The 20,826-nt window shown below is 39.0% G+C and overlaps 1 pseudogene; it reads left to right on the top strand.

Moving 5' to 3' along the window:
- The first annotated feature begins 9,816 nt into the window (after window positions 1-9,816).
- Window positions 9,817-10,441, top strand: LOC119540447 (annotated as a pseudogene).
- Window positions 10,442-20,826: the final 10,385 nt, after the last annotated feature.

Genomic DNA, 20,826 nt, shown 5'->3' with positions numbered 1-20,826 from the left:
AACATGACTGAGTTATCACCTCAAATATCTCCCACCTTTCACTGTCCCAGCCAGAAAGAACCTTTTTTTTTCACAAAATTTCTTCACCTCAAAGTATATTCCACTCATTCAACAATAATTATTTATTGCCTTTTCTGCTGTGATTCAGGCTGTTACTGTTATTTAAATTTCATTATATACATATATAATGAACCAGAGACTTAAATTTCCATGTATCTTTTACATACTTCACAGAGTGTTTAATAGACAGGAAATAAATAACTGTTGGCTCAATTTTTTCAATAATCCTTTGATTGCTATTAAATATGCTGGCTTTAAGATCTGAAATAGTCTCAATGTTTGGTCTGGTTTGAATAGCAAAGTGAAACAGGAGAACACAAGGAATTAATCTTTCTTCCCCCTGAAGCACTGTCTGTTATTTGTCAGCCAAAGAATGTTGCTTGCATTGTGAATGCCAGTGTGAGAGCAGACCCAGACATTATATCACAAATTTCTCATTAACCATTCCTAAGAAGCACAGCATGCTGATGCAGTCTTATTCATTAGACCTATTTCCTGGAGAAGAAAAAAATCTCCATCATTTTGTGCTTCTGTCTTTTATTTTCAGACAAACAGACCATTGGCCTTTGGACATTTGCAGGAATTTGCCACAATAAGTGATGCCCATGTCAATGATTTTATTCATGTCACAAACCTGATGAAACCACTGCTCACAAACAAAGCAGAGAACGAATGGTCAATAACATCACCTGCTCATTACAATCTCTTTGGAAAAATTTACCATCCCAATTATCCATTTGTGTTTCATTCCCCCAGGTGATGACAATGGTGAGGACTTTAGCTGTGCTAATCACCTTGGGCTGATGCTCTCATTAGTCTCCCAGAGTCCTCGGCACTGTTGCTGGCAGTGTGCCAAGAACAGTAGGGAAAAAAGTCTACAAAATCTGGGTTGGAAAGACTATGAGATCATGTGGTACAAAGGGAAAAATAGAGGGAAGCTTTGCTTTGAGTTTATAGAAGGGCATTATGAAACTCTCATAAACAGTCTAAGCTCTTCTTAACATGTGAAACTGCAGTAAGTCGTGAACTCCTCCCAGGACAGGTAAAAGACAAGACAGGGTCAAGGTGAGCCTGGGTCAAGGTGAGCCTGTTTCTGAATCACCTTCACATTGCGTGAAGCAACACAAGATGTACACAGGATTCTGATATGATTCTTGGCTTCCTCCTCACTAGGGATTTGGAGATAAGTTTAAACAGTGTCCGGGAGACAATGTCTGACCCAGAATGAATCCTCTTCACTTTTTCCCTCTCTCTCTGAGCTGGGAGGTCTGTGTTTGCATTTCCTGATTATGAACAATCCTTACTCTCCTCTCATTAACTCCAGCAGTGGTTTTGTAATGTTGTAGCTCTGTCTCTCTACCTTGGACACTGTTTCTGCGTCTCTCTGGCAGCTGCATTCTCTTTGGAGATTCAATTTTTCATTGCACTGTGATGATGGAAAGGAAAATTTAAACCTGTTTGGTGAAAAAATTATCTTTTAGCTTCAAGTCAAACTAAAAAACAGATTCCCACTTGCACAGTGCTTTATGCTTCCTGTATAGCATCATTCAATATCCACAGGCAGCAGGAGCTTAGAACTTTGCTGTGTAAATGCTTCATGCCCAGTATCCTCGAGGTTATACATAAAGCCTATGCAGAGTATAAAAGATAAGTTTTATTTTAAAAAAAGAAAGCTGGTTTATGTTATTAGATAATATATACTCAACACTTGGCCTTCTCTGAAATTAATAGTAATTTTATTAATGATATTTTAATATTGTAAATTTGTGAGTTAATACCATTTGAAATAAAACTAACATGATTATAAGACTGTGATTACAAATAGCTCAATTTAACCTTAATGAATATTGTAATAGAAAATTAGAAAATAAGTTTAGGTTAAGAGATCAATGAGGAAAAACATTAAAAAAAATATGTAATTATGTGGAGGTTTAAATATGTGGAGAGTTATCACTCTCTCCTTGAAAAAGAATTTCAATAAGGCTGTGTATCAAAGGACATTCTTCCATAGAGAAGTGTGCCAAATTCTACCAATACAGCAAGTCACCAATAAACAAGATGTACCCTGAACCTCACTGAACCAACGTATGAATAATACGTTCATCAAGACCAAATGTATTAGACAGGGTTCTCCATAGAAACAGAAACAACAGTGTATATAGAAACACACATATGCCTATTCCTTATAATAAATCATAGATAGATAGATAGATATAGATAAATAGATAAAGATAGATATAAGAAATTGGCTAACGTGACTATGGAGGTGGGTAATCCAAACTCCTCAGGGCAGGCCACAACTGGAAACTCTAATAATGGTGATGCTGAAGTCCTTAGTCCAAATTCCCCAGAGGAAGCTGGTTGGCTGGAAATCCCAGCAAGAGCCATTGCTGACACTGAGGCAGAAATTCTTCTTCTGACCTCTGAAATTCTCAGTTCTAGCCTTTAAGATCTCCAACTGATTGGATAAGAAGACAGCCCAGTTTGTTGAGGGCAATCTGTTTTGTTGATTGTAGAGGCAATCAGCTGTAGATGCAACCAACTGATTATAGACACAAATCCACCTATGAAATCCTCTCACAGTAACAAGCAGACCAGTGCTTGACCAAACAACTAGACACCATAACCTAGCCAGACACGTGAAATTAACCATCACACCAAAGTTGTTGGTACTAAAGACAATCAAACTTTTCATACAAAAAGAAAAGGAAAAAAAAAGTTATGGAAGTTGAATTCATAGGTGCTTCCTTGAAATTACAATCAAAAATATGTTTCATATCTGTTATCTGCCAGAGGCACAACCCCTCCAGTTAACTCACCATTTGGTTGTTATAAACCAAATCTATAAAAGTGTGAAAGTACCCGTGAGTGTGTATATTTCTCTGAGGACAAAACTTTGATTAATAAATCTGGTAAAAACATAATTCTCTGTACTCTGAAGGGCATTCTTCAACTTTCTTCCTTGAGATCTTAAATTGCAAAGATATGAGTTTTTATTAGTTAATTTGTCAAATCATTCTAATTATCCAGACTTTCCCAATGTCCTCCAATGTTGTCTGTAGTATGACAGCAAATTTACCACAGTGCACTTAGATGTGCAAAGAACACATAACTTCTTTTTCTCTAACTGTATTAATCTTCTTTACATATGCCTGCATAATGGATAATGGAAAGGAACACTAATTTAAGCCCAACCCAGTAAAATCTCTCCAGTGAAATAATTAAAGTCCTTTTAGATAAAGACTATGGTCACTCTCTCAGATCCTTCTCCCTCCCCCCACTTCTCCCCTTGTCATCTGGGTGCATGGCCTTGATAACAGGGGTCCTTGGAGCCATAAGGTATCCTCTGAACCCTCCCCCTATCTCTTCTAGAGTGGTGGGACAAGTTTTCTTTCTCAGCTGGTGAGCAGTGATCATGACTGACTTTTTGGGATATGCTAGCATCCATGCTGAGCCTGTGTTCTTAGCCATTTGTCCTTGATCTCAAGCTCCCACCAGCAGCAGCAGGGCTCTAAGGTCCACCAAAGCTTCCAGAATATCTCAAGCTCATCTATGCCCTTGTCTCCTCCCACCATCACTCCTGTACCACGCTGAATGCAGCCATATGCATGCTTCTTCTAGAAGATTTCAGCCTCCCTGTAGTAAATCCAGAGAAATATGCCTCCAGCCTCCATGACCTCTGGCTTCCTCAAATACACATAGATGGTTTTCAAAACCCTAGCCACAGCCCTTTATAAAAGCCAATCCGGAGAGAGAAGATGGCGGCTAGCTGAGACAGGGTGAAAAAAATGCCTCCGTGAAAAACACTAGCTAAAAACCAGAAAGTGACCTAGAATACCGGTTACAGTGATGCGCCAGCTGGATGAGGGCTCCTAGCTCCAGAGGGGCCGTATACTTGGTGAAACCGGGAGTTGGCATTCTGAAACGAGTGAGTAAGCTGGCTGGAAGACCCGCAGCTGTGCGGAGACCAGCTGGCTGTTTTAAAAAAAAAAAAGGAACAGCTCCAGTAGCAATTGTGCGAACCACGCAGTAAAACACAGCAAGAGGGGGCTGGGCTGGCCTCTTGCTGTCTGGCCAGGAAGATAGCCCGCAGCAGATACCTTTGGGTTCAGGGAATGGAGGGGAGAGCCGGAAGCAGAAAGAAACCCCGCGGCTAGCAGCTAGCCCTCAGAGGGCTGGATAAACTCCTGTGCGGGGCTATGCCCGCAGCCCAAAGCCCTGCCAGTTGTCCCAGAGCTGGGAAGGAGGAACGGTGCGAGGAAGAGGGGGCAGAGACACCCTGCTCGGCCATTTTTGCTTCAGGCTGGGAGTGCGCTGCCGCACGGCCCGGTGGCCCAGGGCTTCCCTTGTGGGACGGTGCGCACTGATGACGTAGCACAGCCTTCCCTTGGCTGAGCTACTGGAGGAGCGTGGCTGGGAGGGGAATCCGCTCGGAGAACCCAGGAACGCTACGCCAAGTCTGGTGGTTTATGGATCAGTGAGAGAGAGAGGCTGGGGCTGAACTGAAATGAAGGCTTAGACTTTTGCGGCGGCCTTCAATCTCCAGGATCTTGGGGGATTTGAACATTAGAACTGCCCTTCCTCCCTGGCTACCCATACACATGCCCCACATTCAGGGCGGACAGCTCCAGCAACACACCCAAACTGAGTTCTCCAACTGAACCCACAAGAATCATTTCCCCACACAAAGTGGAAAAAAGGTTGAGAACTGACTTGAGGGATATAGGTGACTCACAGATGCCATCTGCTGGTTAGTTAGAGAAAGTGTACGTCACCAAACTGTGTTCCTGAAAAATTAGATCGATATCCCTTTTTCTTTACAACTTGAAAGAGCCCTATCAAGCAAAACAAATGCCAAGAGGCCAAAAACAACAGAAAATCTTAATGCATATGATAAAACCAGAAGATATGGAGAATCCAACTCCAAACACACAAACCAAAATATCGGAAGATACAGTATACCTCACAAAGTTAAGCCTCAAGAAATTTAAAAAAAAAACATTGAATATACTCAAAGCACATTCTCCAACCACAATGGAATACAAATAGAAGTCAATAATTTTTGAACTGTAATTCCACTAGTTACTTCCTACATGATACAAAATACACAAACTCTAAGGACAAATCAGTGGTTTTGAACTCAATGTAAAATATGTAATTTTAGACAACTATATAAAGGTAGGAGAATGAAGGAGTATAGGAACATAGTTTATGTGTCCTATTGAAGTGAAGGTGGTATCAAAGAAAAAACAAGATTGATATGGATTTAAGAGGTTAATTTTCAGCCCCACAGCAAACACAAAGAAATTATCAGAGAATATAACCATAGAGATGAAAAGTAGAGTTTGGGTTAAGAGAAATGGGGGAAGGGGCAATGGGGAGTTAAGAAATGAATGTAGGGTTGCTGTTTGAGGTGAAGGGAAATTTCTAGTAATGGATGGTGGGAAAGAGCATTACAACATTCTAAACGTGATTAATCCCACTAATGAAAGGCTAGGGAGGGAGTGGAATGGGAAGATTTAGGCTGTATATATGTTTCCACAACTGAAAAAATAAAAAAAAAGTCAGTCTAACTAGATGACAATTGAATGCTAAGGATGAACTTGGATGGGACAGGAGGATAGAGGACAGGTGGCTCAAAGGGACACAGTTGAGACATAAGGAAAAGGAAATATAGAATGCAAGCTTTTTATCATTGTTGAATCTATTGTACCTCTTAGCTGCGCTTAATGGGATTGCATGAAAGAATGTTCTTGTTCATGGGAAGTGTATATGTGAATTGTAGTGAATGCTCAAGGATGTGTGCAGCTAACTCTCATACGTTCAGACGACAGAGCAATAGATGATGGATGATAGGGAGGGAGGGAAAGAAATAGCAATGTGACAGCAAGTTAAAGTTGGTGGATTGAGCTACCAGGGGAGGGGGGGTCAGGGTATGATGGAATTCTGTGTATGGGGCTAGTATTGTTTTTGCAACTGTTCATATAACTTTGAATTTATTTCAAAAAAAAAACAAAAAACAAAAAACAAAAAAAAAACCCTAGCCACAGAATCAACCCAAGTAGAGGAAAAGCATGAACCACCCATTCACTCTACCTGTGTCTCTTTTCTTTCATTTCCAATCCCTCAGATAAGAAAGAGTGGGCTTGAAAGTTTCCACATCCTTAACAGCATACCCTCCTTCTCCCTACTCTTGGTACATGATAAAATTCTACATTCAGGTCCTTCTGGTATATGTTGGTGTGCTGGTTTGAATCTGTTATGTACCCCATAAAAAGTCATGTTCTTTAATGCAATCTTGTGGGGGCAGATCTATTGTGGGTGGGATATTTTGCTTAGGTTGTTTCCATGGAGATGTGACCCTGCCCATTCAAGCTGGGTCTAAATTAGTTTACTGGAGTCCTTAAGAGAGCCAACACAGACCCAGACACTGGCAGAAGCTGAGAGAGACATTTTAGAGAGGAGCTAAGATAAGTAAGTGATCCAGAGTTTTCACCCCCCCCCCCCCAGAGAAGCTCAGAGAGGAACCCCAAATGCTCAGAGAGAAACCCCCTGGGAGAAACAAGCAAGGATGCACAGGAGGTGAGAGACAGAAGCTAAGACAGAAGCCCAGAAACATTTTTGAAAAAGCAACAGAAACTAGAAGCTAACTGCAGGACACGCCCAGCAGACTCTGACCATGTGTCTTCCCATGTGACAGAGGAACCTCAGATGCCATCAGCCTTTCTTCAGTGAAACCAATCCATTTTTGGTACTTTGCACTTTGGCAGCTTTAGCAAACCAGAACACTTGGTTTTTGAAATGCTTATGTAATTTAGAAGTCTTCTCTCTTTCTTTTAGGTATCTACCCTCAGAGTTTTTATATATTCAAAGGATGGGATGCTTTTAGTCTATTGGGCTTATAGAATATAGAAAGATCTACAAATATTTCAAAGAAATATTATCCTTCTTATGGCTTCTAGAGAAGTTTTGTTCTTATTAATGGCCTGCAGCAGTTATTGCTCTGCTGAAATGAACTGCACCATCTCCCGTGTGGAATATCCTCTCTTGTAAAGGGACAGATAAGCACTGCCCTCCACTGTATCCCTGCTTGACCCACCATGGGTGTATCCAAATCTGTATCTTATTTCCTCTGCATAATAAAAATTGTTGATGATGTCTGGATCCATTCTCTTGCTGCTTATCGGTGTTATAGCCTTGGGCTAGGTCCCTTTCCCCAAAAACAGATGGTCCCCAAGGAATTGTCCTGCCTTTACTGCATACCATCTGCAGTAGCTCCTTCCTACCTCCTCAGGGGACATTAGCATCCCTATGGGGTTGTTCAGGGAAAACTTTATAGTTGAAGTGATATCCAATAGTAATTTTAAAGGTTGATGAAAATTTCACCAGGTAGTGTAAAAGAGAAAGACATTTAGGAATGAGGAACAGTATACTCTTTGTCAGGAAACATCAATATTATTGGAGCATAGACTGGAAAAGTGGAAAATAGGAGAAAAAGAACTACTGGAAAATAAAATGTGAGAGGGACCAGCTGATGAGGGGGTTTATATGCCATGCTAAAAAATATGTACATTGTTCTCTGGGCAACAGGAAGTCATCTGAGAAGTTTCAGGCAAGAGATTACTTTTTAGTTTAAGGTAGACACTGCTGGTTGGTCATTTCTGTTCCCACCCTATTTCTCCCTTGACCATTTCCCACAATAGGGATTCAAAACAATGAGAAATTCACATAATAACTCACATTACAGCTAGAAGGCCATGTGACCCAATTCTAGCCAATGAGCTACACCAGCAAATCTGTTGGGGACTTTCTCTGAAAGATTGTTTTTTCCAGAATAAAGGATAGATGCTCACAGGCTTTGAAATATGAAAGGCACTTAAGTAAGACATCCTGCATAGAGTTGCTGCTGCTGTCTTGCAACCACAAGGCCCTAAGCACAAGGCCAAAAAGCCGACAGTGAATAACAGCAAAGCAGAACAAAGAACCAGGGTCCTTGATGGTGTCACAGAACTACTGCACCAGTTCTGAACTGACACCTCCAGACAAATGCTAATGTGTGAGATAACTTGTTTTGTTATTTAAATCACCACTAGTTGGGTTTTCTCTACTTTCATTTGAGCAAAGCATTCAACATTGCTCTGATATAATATAGATCACTCTGAATGGGTATCTAAAAAGGGGCAAGACCAGAATTGGAGAGACTATCTAGAGAACTGCTGCAATAATAAAAACAGAAATATGAAAATGGGATATGACAGAGACAAAATTTCTTTTGCTTTACTGTAGGACAAGTGTGGGGCAGAAAATATACATTCTAGCTTAGGGTTCTGAGCCATGGGATACAGAAGAGCAGATAGGAGTATGAAGATGAATTTCATCTTGAGAAATGTCAAATCTGAAGTACCTGTGTGATGTCAGATAAACTTAGAAATATAAGCATTTTTACTCAGAGATAGAGGTTTGGACTTGTTAATGTATAGGTCATAGCTCAAATCTCTATAGTGGAAGAGGTCACCAAGATAATCTAGGGAATTAAAGGACCTAAGAACAAAATCCTAGGGAGCACCCAGACTTAAGAAGGGCAGACATAGAATAAGGAGCAAGAAAAGACTGAGAAGAAAATGCTGAGAGAGAGGTACAAATAAGAGCAAGCATCAGAGCTAAGCAGCCAGAATTTCTGAACCAGTTCATCCTGGCTAACCTTTAGCCTTATATGCAAAATTGTCAACAGACAAGAGCATCAGACAAAATATAAAACAAAAACTAAAGGTGAATTTATTGCTTTCTTGAGTAAGGGCAAGTTAGGCTGTTCAGACACAGTCTCATTGAGCACAGCAAATTGCTGATCTTATATAGATTTTGGGGAGTGGGGGAGTCTGGGTTTGAGTTGGTCAAAGAGATAATAGTGGGTCATGTCAGCCTCAGAAGTATTCTTACTGGAGCAAGTCTGCTACCAATTGTCTTTAAGTGCTGGCTTGTCAGATTGGTTGGCTTTCAGAGAATGGGCACTGAAGCGAATTGTCACTGACTGAATAGATATGCTGAAAAACAGTTCTGGAGTTTGCTTGTTAACACAGCTATGCAATTGTCATTGATTGATTTTGAAAAGTTTAAAACCTGTTTTGGTGCTTATTTATCATGGCTATAGAAGAATCAGACTTTTCCTAGGAGTATGGGAGCTTTTTTTATTCCCAAAGTTTAGTGCTACAAAAAGCAAGTAAGGTAAAGACTGACATGTTCCACTGGATTTACCAAGTAGAGGTCATTTGATGACCTCAAGAAGACCAGTTTCAACACAGTTGATGAGGAACTAAAATATTACAATTTCTCTGAGCTAGTCATGCCCACAATCTTCTCCCAGAGAAGGGAGCCTAAAGGAAGAGGCTGGATCAAGGAAAATATAAAGGGCAGGGGGAAAGTAAAACTACCATTTATTGAAGTTCTACCATATGCTAAAAAATAAGTTGTGCTAGACATCTGACATACTGTATCTCATTTAATTCTCACAAATATCCTTTAAGGCATCTATTAGTAGCAATAGTTGTATGTCCATTTTACAAAAGATAGAACTCAGGCTTAAGACATTTAAATATCATTTCAAAGGTCGTACAGCTAGCAATTGGCAGAGGAAAAGCTATAGACCAGATCTGTGTAACTTCAAAGTCTAAGCTTGTGCCGTTGCACCATGTTGCTGCTAACCAGGAGATGGAGTGAACTATAAGAATTTGCTCCTCTCTTTTCAGCCAGCGCCTTGCAATGGGCATCTCCCAGGACAACTGGCACAAGTGCCGCAATACTGGGGGCAAGAGAAAACCCTACCACAAGAAGCGGGAGTATGAGCTAGGACGCCCGGCTGCCAATACAAAGATCGGCCCCCGTCACATACACACAGTTCGGGTGTGAGGAGGCAACAGGAAGTACCCTGCCGTGAGGCTAGATGTGGGCAACTGCTCCTGGGGTTCTGAGTGTTGTGCTCTCAAAACAAGGATCATTGGTGTTGTCTACAGTGCATCCAATAACGAGCTGATCTGCACCAAGACCCTGGTGAAGAACTGTATTGTGCTCATTGACAGCACACTGTACCGGCAGTGGTACGAGTCCCACTATGCTCTGCCCCTGGGCTGCAAGAAGGGGGCCAAGCTGACTCCTAAGGAGGAAGAAATTTTAAACAAAAAACGATCAAAGAAAATTCAGAAGAAATACAATGAAACAAAAAAAGAATGCCAAGATCTGCAGTCTTCTTGAGGGGCAGTTCCAGCAGGGCATTCTTGCGTGCATTGCTTCGAGGCCAGGCCAGTGTGGCTGAGCTGATGGCTGTGTGCTAGAAGGCAAGGAGCTGGAGTTTTAGCTGAGGAAAATCAAGGCCCGGAAAGGCAAATAATTCCTCCCTCCCATCCTAGCTCATGTAATAAAGGTTTGTTCTATGTTCATGATGTCTGAAAAAAAAAAAAAAAAGAATCTTCTCCTTCCTCTTAAGTTATGCCTCCCCCCACCCATGCATAACACAGGGCAGTGACCAAAAAGATAGATGGACTGAGACCCTGAGAGAACAGACCCTAAGAAACAGACCCCAATAAAGCTGTACCATTGCTTTATGATTGAAGAATGATTGAAGAACAGGAATTTCTGTTCACTCACTGAAAATAAAAATGTTCAATTCCCTGAGTGTTTTATGTAGGCAGCTATTTAAACCATGCAATGCTTGGACAAATAGCAAGCAGGTTGTTTTCTTGACTGATGGCTAGTCATGCATTCATTTCCTTACATTACAAAATGACAGTCTCTATAAAAGAAATCTATAGTTCATGGGACAATGATAATAATATTGAGATTAGAAATGAGTCATTCAATAAAAAAAGCATATTAGTAATTTGGTAATTGTTTATTCTGATTATTTATGCCTCTTACTACCTCCTAGGGACATACCATTTTCTCTCTGCATGTTTGTTCATTACAAACACAGCCGAATCAGAGACATACAGCATATAAGTTATTGAGCTTCACTGAGAATCCTCAAGTCTTTGGGGACATTTGTGTAAAGACCACCTTTAAAAAGATTGGAGAGCAAATTTAATGAGAATCAAACATGACATTCCAGCTCAAAACCAAGTTATTTCAGGCTGCTGTGCAATACCACCTGTCACAGAAGAGAAAACCCGTGGACTGAGCTGGCTATTCCCCTGAAACACTACTTGGGGATTTCTCCGATTTCCTTAGGAAGCACTTCTACCAGTTTTCTAAGCTATTGAACCACTTACCTGGGGTGATGGTAAGGCATTCATCCACAGTCTGGAACAGTCTGTCTTCTTATCAGTAATGACAGCCTCAAATGCAGAAGACAAATTAAATTTTGTGACAGTATGTCGGAAATGCTTCCTTTGTGTTCTTATTGTGAAATTCTGCTGTCCCAAAACTGGTGTGGAATATACCAGCTGTTTTTTTGTTTTACAAAAAAATTTGCTGTAACAAATTTCAATCATGATGGCATTTCACTTGGATTATGCATTTATGGCATGTTAGAATCAAGCTGGAGGATATCCAAATATCAACAGATAAAAGGAATTCAGTAGAAATTATTCACTGAAATATTGTCTTAATAATGATAAACTATCACCCAACCCCACCAAGTCCTGTTCATGAATTAGCTGAGAATTTTCTCATTTAAATTAATAGCCATATTTTAATGCATGTCCTATGGGAACGTAAGCCTTCTATGGCTCAGTGGCTCCAGATGGGCTCCTATCAGGCCCCCCAAAATAATGAATTCTACCACAGGGTATGGAGAAATAAAGGTTTAAGAAATCATCGAAAGCAAGTCCCTGCATCCAAAGGCACTGCACGTCTTTGCAAGGAGAACAAACAGCTTGTTATGCACCCAGACAATAAAAAAAAAGAAAAGATCTCCTGTGATATGAGCTAGGCAAACTGACACTGGCTGCAGGTGTTGGACGAGTCCTCAGGATTCATGCTGCAGAGTTAGAGCCACTCTGGGACAACCATAGGCAGGTTCTCCAGAACCATCACCAAAGAGAAGAAAGATATTGGAGTGAGAACAGGCAGCACGTCGATTCTCCTTAATCCAGAGAAAAGGCCTGAAGGGAAAAATAATCCCTAAATCATATCACCCCCTGATTAATAGGGCAAATTACACAATGGAAGAGAGCTTTCCCTCTCAGTGTGGTTCGAAATTAATTCCGGTAAAGACATGGCGAGGTGAAAACATGCAGGGCAAGCCGTGATCAATGTGGCCTGGCCCTAAAGGTTCACCCTAAGGTTCAGGGAATTGAAAATGTCCGTAAAGCTTTCTGTTCCTGTGAGTGGAAAAAGCATGCCTTCTTGTGGGTCCCTCTACCAGTGAAAGCAAACTGCATAGCCTAGGGCCCCGATTACTTGAAGACAATCCCAATAGCTACAATGCAACCTGCACAGAGGAAATTTTTCTTCGGTTGCTCTTTTTAAAAATCAGAGCCCTGGAGAGAGAAGAAGTCACAATTCAGCATGCTGCAGAAGAGACTGATTATAAGAAAAAGCCACGTAACCACTAAGAGAAAAGTCTTCTGGCATCTCCTTGCGGTCACATTGGGCAGCAATTGACATGGAGAAACCCACTGGAGACTGTCTGAAGGTGCGTAAAGTTCAGCCGGCAAAGGAATTTTCCCTTTGACAAGAAAGCATAAGTCTTATTTTTCATTTCCAAATTTTGTACCTGAAAAAATGCTGCCATGCAGCCAGGAAAGTAAAAAGTAAAACAACTCAATGAACTTCTCAAAAGATAAATAGGGTTAGAGTCCACAGAATCAGAAGCTAAGAAGGCAGTCAAACAAAAACTTCTGCTTTGATTTATTTTACTTCTGACCCAGGTAACATTTTAAGAGATGAATAACTTAAAATTTACTGGTTGTAAATAAAGCTACCTTGTCATAGTTTCTTTGGTTCTTATTTTGCTATTTTCCAGGGAAAACATATCTATCCACTTTTATCTTTAAAAGGACTGCTATCATAGAAGAATGGAAGATAAGTAGATATACCTTATATCTGTACCCAGATTGGGGCAAAAAATTAGTTTATTATGCTTGTATTGCCCACTCATCTGCCTCATTCCTCATGTTTCTGACATAAAATGGAATTATTTAATGCTTTCATGAAAATTGCTCTCAGATTCTCCTATGAAATCACTATTGGATTCTCCTATGAAATCATATCAACACACAAAAAAAGACGATAAAGCAACAGCTAAATTGCAGAACAGAGTTTTTTCCCCCTCATTAATATTGAACATGATGGTCTCCTGGCCAGCCATCAAACCCCAGATACAGTTCAGCAGCCTTCTTTTATTTCTGCTTTAGTTTAAACTTCACCTGTTCCTTAGGTATCCTTGATGAACATTAGAATAATCTGATATCATTTGTGTATACATTTACCATCTATGTAAAATTCACTTAATATAAACCAAGAAGAATCAGTTAACTTCCCTTTCCTCAATGTCTATTATTTTTGACTGTAGATACTAGGACAGATCTAAGTAGCCTTTGAACCAGACATTTTATAGTTTCTCCATTAAACAAAAGCACAGAGAAGTGGATTATGACTCAGAGTGACTCTTGCATGACCCACCCCACATTACTGGCTCAATCTCACCACATTCTCAACCCTCTCAGGCCCTGCTGGCAGCTCCAGCCCTCATGATTGCCTTGTCTTTACCATATTACAGATTCGGGTGCTCCCTTCTCTTCAGCTCCATGTCTTTCCTTCTCTCTTAATCCCTCTCCTTCCATTTATTGCCTTTGGACCCTATGAAGTACGTGACTCTGTTACTCAGTTGGTGTAGAGGGTCACCACCAGTTTATGATATGGATGGGAAAATGGCTCTGGAGAAAACTGAGATTTTCTTAGATTGTACTGAGATTTTGTATTTTGCTTAGCTTTCTCTTACCATTGACATAATTAGCCACTGCTTTGTTGAATTTCTGAACAAAGATGTTGAATTTTCCAGGTAAATATAAAATATTCTGAGTGACTAAGAATGTAAATGACATAATCAGAATTAGCAATTCACAGATTGATGGTATAGCCATTAAGAAAAAAAAATAGACTTCCAACACATGGACTTGCAAAATAGAGAAATGTGTCTATAAATAAAAGCTTTAGAATCTTTTTTTTAAAAAAATAAGAACTCTCACCAAAATTCAGATATACTGTTGCTATTAACTTTGAAAATATCCAGTAGCTGAAGGGACTGGTTCAGGGGCTCATCACTGTCCTTGGTGTTTTAAAAATCAGCAAAATTAGTCTGTATGTTGACTGGTCAGCACATAAAACTGGAGAAGGGAGAATTTCATTCTATTCATAAACTGGACTCTTGTGATTCTTTTAAAGCTTCTTCAATGCAGTGCATATGAAACCTAGATTTGTAGAAAGAAATCCTCATAGGGAGAGAAAATCTAGACTAGTGTCTACCTGAGGTATGGGAAAGTGTCCTAGACACACGAGTTGCTCTGGCCATACCACTGCCTAAAGTATCTGATGAAAATGAACCTTGGATTATCTACTGTTTTGATTATTAAGATCCTGGTTCATTCATCCCTTCTCTTTCTGCACATCCCAGGGAGTGGCCAACATGCCTTCATTGTCATTTTGACTATGTATACAAAGCTGCATAAAAAATTCTCCCTGGGATGGAATTCCATAAACACAGACAGAAGTGTTGCCATGCTAGAGACATGACCACAGACTCTGGCAACATGGAAATTTGTGATCTTGATAAGAGAAGCTTTAATGGAGTAAGAGAGCAGAAGCTCAATTAGAGTAAATTAAGGAGAAAATGGTAAGCAGAAATGGTAAATCATGACTTTTTCAAGAAATTATGCTGTGAATGAGGATCAGAGAAACAGAATTGTAGTTGGAGGGGTATAGATGAGAGGAGTTTTTTAAAGATGGAAACCCTGAGGTATATTTGTATAAAAGAATATTTGTATGTGTGAATATATATCTATGTATAAATATTTGAATATATATCCATGCATAAATATTTATTGTATCATTTTTCACAAGAAAAAGGAGGAGGAGGAAGCAGAGAAGAAAAAGGAGAGGAGAAAACCAACATAAATGCCCTTAAGAGGGGAAATCATTAAACACATTTTGGTAAATTTATTTCAGTGATCACAACCTCTGAGAAGCTTTCCTGAATGTTCTGACTAGGCCAATTCTCTCTTTAATGACCTCTCATCGTACCACATACCTCCACTTCCATTATGAACTGACCTCAGCCAAGCTGGCCTTTCAGCAATTGTCAGTTTCTCTTTATAAGGAATGAGAGGGAAGTGATAGCTTCATGACCACTTCCCAAATACCAGGTGTGCCAGTTTGAATCTATGATATACCCCCACAAAAGCCATCTTCTTTTAATCCAATCTCATGGGTGCAGACTTTTGTGGGTGGATCACTTTGATTAGATTATTTCCATGGAGAAGTGACCCCACCCATTCAAGTTGGGTCTTCATTAGTTTAATGGAGTCCTTAAGAGAGCTCAGAGCTGACACAGACCCAGATGTTTAGAAATGGTAAGAGAGACAGAAGTCCAGAAACATACTGGAGAAAGCCATTTTGAAATCAGAACCCAGGAGAAGAAGGACAAGCAGACATCGCTGTGTGCATTCCCAAGTGACAGAAGAACCCGGATGCATCGGCCTTTCCTCAGAGAAGGCACCTACCTCTTGCTGCCTTAATTTGGACATTTTCATGGCCTTAGAACTGTAAATCTGCAACTTAATAAATACCCATTGTTAAAAGCCAGTCCATTTCTTGTATATTGCATTTTGGCAGCTTTAGCAAACCAAAACACCAGGGATATGTTGCAATGAAAGCTAGTTGTGGACCACATCCCACCAAACATAATGTTTATACTCAAGAAGGCACAAGGCATCATAAAATATGTTCTTGTGCATTCAGGGAAGTCTTACTCTCTGTTCTCAAGCTTTCAAACATCTTTTATGAAAGATCCACGCAAGCTGGATGCAATGATATTCTGATTATAGAGCTAGTTGGATCAGGAGACAGGAAGCAGGGAGAACTTAGGACCAACAGCAAATGGTGCTCTGGACCTTGAACACTGCTCAGATGGTATTTAAGCTGCTGGGCTTGCTGCATTCTCGTGTCTTATTGACGTAAGTGTGGTGGGAATCATCAGTCTTCCTGGCCAATCACACGTTACGAACACTCTTTAAACCAATGAAAATTTATTTCTGATATCAACATTCTAATATAGAAATTCTCTAGTATAGATTTAGATTAATATAGTTTTAAGTGCTGGAGTAAGCCCTCTGAATGGTGGATTCTGGTTTGGGTATTTCAGAGGCTGACTCACCACTCTTAAGGAATAGATTATAAATAATTTACATACATTCATTCCCCTGTTTACATGGAAGAATTTTTATGTTAGATTACCACAAAGATAATATAACATCTCTTAGCATCCATCAAAGTTATTTTGTATTTATCTGTGATTATCTGTAATGACTGTCTTCCCCCTCTCATCTGTATGTTCCTTTGAACGCAAGGCCATGATGAGTTTTGCTCACTATTTTATCCTCAGCATAGTGCCTGAAATACAACATACATTTAGTAAATAACAGTGATGATTTTTGAGCACTGAATATACCAAGCATCATCTTAAACACTTTACTTGTATAGGTTGAACCATACGAAACTACCAATATTTGACCATTTCCCACAAAAGTGAAATTTCATATAATTCAGCCTAATATTACTTTATTTTATCCTTTTGACAAACCCAGAAGGTAAGTTATAATTATCATCTCCATTTTGCAGGTGAGAAAAAACTGAGGTAAAGAATAATTAAATAATGTGCCTAAGCTAGTAAGTTTGTAAGTAGTAGAGTTTCAGAGTTCACACTATTAATCAGTCACTACATTATTATACAATGAATAATTGTATAGCCATAAGAAAAGCCATGTTGGCACAAGCTATAGGCCAGACTATGGAAAAAGCCCCATTGGGTTGATTGGATGTTATAATAGTATTTGATAAACTGGTGATTCTATCTGTAGGGCTTAGCACATTTGGAAACTAACACTTTACCATAACTTTTTTCCTCCTTTTGCTTTGGAACACTCTTGTCCCTTTCATCGCTCGGTTCATGTCAAGCAGATTGTCAAAAATTATTGTTTACAGTGCTTATAACTTCAAAGCTGTCTTTATAGATTTTTTCCCAAGAAGGTTTTGAAATAATATCAGTGCACAGAGTTAAAATTGAGCAACCAAATTCCAAACTTCTAATAATCAAGTCCTAATCTGACCTTCATTTTCTTCCCTCCATATGATCATCTATGACTTTTTTTAAAGAATGCCATAAAAGAAACATAAGAGAATAACATGAAAAGATTCATATTTGCCATTCAGATATATATCCCTGAAAACAGCAGAGTTATCATCTCTGGTGTATTTCTTCAGTTATAGCTTGAGAAATGTTTGTTGCCTCTGACCAGGATCAATATTCTTAGTAGAATCAACTCCCTTTTTTTTCTCTTTTTTAACCTTAAAACTTAAAGTTCAGTAATCCTGAAAATCTAAAAAAAAATATACTTTAATACTAGAACTGCTTAGAAAACATTAAAGACTGTTAAAAGAAAAACCATGCCAAAGAAGGAAAGTTATAAAAAAATAAACATTGTTTGGGTTAAATGGTTATAAACACCAATTATTTACATGTTAATTACTTTTCAGTAAGGACAATTAAATGAGTTTAGAGTTATTGTCCTTAAATGTCTCCTTTGCTCAAATATGGGAGGACCTAAAAATTAGGGGCAATTTAATTAACAGGTAAATTAGACCAGCAAAAAATTTACTTTTATGTTTATTGGCATTTAGCGTAAGTGAATTAATGAAAGAAACATCAGCTGCAGAAAATTTCTGGACTGTTCATTTTTTTATTTTTTAAGAACTAATATTTATTTAGTCCCAAACAAAATATAATAAAACTCCTGTAGGCTATACGTGGAGACTGTTTTTTCTTTATTATTATTACTTTTTTTAATTCTATGTAGTTTTATTTCCCCCTACCTTTCCAAGAATACAGAGAAGCCTCCAGGACAGATTTTTAGAAAACCTCACCCACATGTACCTGATAACCACAGGTGACCCCACTGAAAATATTTAAGTAGGTTGTACTTAGGGTCACCATATAATTTATCATCCAAATGGGGACATTTTTTGAAATTAAAAGAGGGTGCTTCTATTCACAAGAAAACAGGTAACTGGGATGTTTTGTCTCTAATTGTATTAGACCTGGCTCAGCTAATCTTATTTGAAATTTTCTCTCTCTTCTACCCTCCTCTGAAGGGAAGGCCTGAGCAAATTTGACTGCCCTGTGGCCCCAGCTGACTGGACACCAAAGAAGGAGGAAACCAATCAACTGTACAGACAGCATGAGCCACACTGCTCCCTTCCTGATTTGAACAGTCAGTCAGATGATGATGTACCATGACCAGGAAGGTTGGAGGTGACTCAACATTGGAGTCAGCACCACATTCCAGCCAAAATTACAAGGAAGCAACAAAACAAAGAGGAAAGCCAAAAATAAGAGAGAAGGAGGAATGAGGCACAGTGCAGCTTGTGGGAGACCTGACTTTCCAATTCAAACCTCTAAATGACCCAGTTGTACTTAAAATCTATTCCTCAAATATTATGAGATATTTTTTATTGCCTCCTTTAAACAATACTATTTACACTCTAACTGACTTGAGTGAGGTTTACTTTTTGTCCCAATGCCATTCTTGATTGGAACAAAGATAAAGTACAATAAAGCTTTATTCTCTTCCTCCAATCAAAGCCAGTCTCATAGATGTTAACAAATAAATGCCTAAATGGGATCTGTATTTCCACTGTAACAAAGGCCAAATCCTTAAAGTCATGAAAAGAAACTCTAAGTTTGCCCATGTAGATTAACTTCTTTTTTTGTCCTTTTTTTTAAATTGAGGTAAAGTACTAGTAAACCAAAGAAATAAAAAAAAAAAATTGAATATGGGATTTTAGACCAATGTTGGACAGAATTCTTGATGACATCCTTGAAATCAAGAAGAAAAAGTGTTGAGTGATAATATAATCAGATGACTAAAATAGAAGAGGACTTAATGCTTAAGATCATGGGCTCTGTCATCAGACCATCTGGGTTAAAACCTTAGTTTCATGGCTCTTTAGCAGGTAACACTAACCAAGTTACTAAATTTTTAAGCTTCAATTTTTTCAATTAAAAATCTTCAGTTTTTTTCAAGTAAAAAAGAAATAACAATAGAATATCATCTTCATAGAGTTGTTGTGAGGATTAGATTAAATGCTCTATACAAAGCAATTATTGGAGCGTCTTGCGCTTGATAAGCACTTAATATTATCATTAGTCTAAATTAACAGCTTGATGTCAAACTACTGAAAAGTCACAAGAGTTGTGTCCTAGAGAACTATGTTCTTTTCCATGACTTTTTGTCATTTTTCCAGTGGATAGATAAAGACAAAGATCGCATGATGACAGCAGCTAAATGTGTTTTGAACACAAACTTTAAATACAGTGGATGGCTGAATAAATATTCAAAGTGTTTTCAAAATATGTCTATGATATCTAGATTTTTGAGAATATAATTTTAAAAAGGTAATTGGAAAACCCTAAATTTTGGTTCAAAAAATCCAAGGCACAAATGTAGGTGTTCCAATTTGATAATGCTGCAGTTATGCAATATACCAGAAATGGATTGGCTTTTATAAAGGGGGTTTATTTGGTTACAGAGTTACAGTCCTAAGGCTGTAAAAGTGTCCAAACAAAGGCATCAACAATAGGGTACCTTCACTGAAGAACACCAATGGTGTCTGGAAAACCTCTGTCAGTGTTCTGGTTCAAAATGGCTGTCTCCCAGGACATTTCTCTCTAAGCATCTGGGGGTGTTCTCTCAGTTTCTCCCAGGCAAACTCTGGGCTAGCAAAAGTCGGCTTTCAACAGCCATCTCCAAAACGTCTCTCTCAGCTGCAGCACTGAGCTCCTTCTCTCTGAGCTCTTATAGGGCTCCAGTAAACTAATCAAGACCAATGCTGAACGGGTAGGGTCACACCTCCATGGAAATAATCTAATCAAAAGTATCACCTACATTTGGGTGAGTCACATCTCCATGGAAACAAATGAATCCAAATATCCCACAAGACTAGATTAAAAGATCATGACTTTTTCTGGGAGATATAATATATCCCAACCAGCACAGTAGGCTAGAATAAAATTCCCTTAATTTAAATGAAAATTAAACATTTCAGTTACTCACGGGTCCACATGAACCATAGTGCAAGTCTAGTTAATCTTGTCAAAGAAACAAAGCCACCAGTGTAACATACATGGAGGGGTATTACAAAGAAGGGAGCACTAATTATACATTGATTAGCATGGCATGCTTGTCCATTCTGATAAGCTGTCTCTCCTGGACCCACACTGGCTTATCACCAGGTGTTGCTTATCTGCAATTCTGTAAGGTGTATTCCCATTGTTCTATTTTCTTAGAAAGCCCCTGTAGGTCAGTTGTTTCTGTCTTCTGGAAAATCCTTTCCCAGAAACAGGATCCCCTGCAATGTCCAATACAGGTAACTATTTTATTTTACTTAATACAACTACTTTGTTGAGTTTTAGAGGTCAGAGGCCCATTGAATGTTACAATAGAAGAGGGTGAACAGATTGATGAGATAATTTGACAAAAAATGTTTGTTAAAGAAAAATGG

Source organism: Choloepus didactylus, chromosome 7 (genome assembly GCF_015220235.1).
Source record: "Choloepus didactylus isolate mChoDid1 chromosome 7, mChoDid1.pri, whole genome shotgun sequence".
In the NCBI taxonomy this organism is placed as follows: Eukaryota; Metazoa; Chordata; class Mammalia; order Pilosa; family Megalonychidae; genus Choloepus; species Choloepus didactylus.
Note: the sequence above shows the minus strand (reverse complement) of the source record. Positions and strands in the feature narration are given on the sequence as shown.